We start from the raw sequence: 649 nt of genomic DNA on the forward strand, positions 1-649 counted from the left end.
TTTGGACAAAATAATGGAAACACCTTGCTAAATGGAAATTTTATTATTTAATACGAAGTTGGTCCGCGTTTGGCATCAATCACAGCTTTCATACATCGAGTAATTGACTTGTATACATACATAGCTATCAGAAAAGGAAATCAACCAACTGATTCGCACATTACAAATACAATCTGTAAGCGGAACAGTAAAAATATGCAAGACTTTTCTCAGGTTTAAAATGTGACATTCTTTTCGTTATCTACATTCCAAACATGGAGTTTTGTATCTTTGTTAGGAACCAGCTTCTTCTTCAGAGGAAGAATTTGAATGATTAAAAACAGAAGAGACATACATAAATACAACAAGCAGCTGAGAAGAACGGAGTCTGGGGATGCGCCGAGCAATTATTAATCAACAAAACTGTGATGTCAGAGGTGCGAGAGCATAGGAGGGACCGAGTTTCAATGTGACTAGACTCCAAGAAAGCCTTTGACTCTATTCCCCACTCGTGGATGCTAGAAGCCCTTCAACTTACTAAAGGTCCAGTGAGAATAGTCAAAGTCGTAACTGACCTGACTTCATTGTGGGCCACCATCTTGAAGTTAAACACAAAGAGTGACTGTATTATCACCTAAAGAATATAGTATCGCAAAGGCATATATATATA

The 649-nt window shown here is 37.6% G+C and overlaps 1 protein-coding gene across 1 annotated transcript in view; it reads left to right on the forward strand.

Moving 5' to 3' along the window:
- The window catches only part of LOC106868605 (uncharacterized), a 160249-nt gene that overhangs the window by 10940 nt on the left and 148660 nt on the right, over positions 1-649 (forward strand). The gene's annotated exons all lie outside the window — the stretch shown is intronic.

Source organism: Octopus bimaculoides, chromosome 14 (assembly GCF_001194135.2).
Source record: "Octopus bimaculoides isolate UCB-OBI-ISO-001 chromosome 14, ASM119413v2, whole genome shotgun sequence".
Taxonomy (NCBI): Eukaryota; Metazoa; Mollusca; class Cephalopoda; order Octopoda; family Octopodidae; genus Octopus; species Octopus bimaculoides.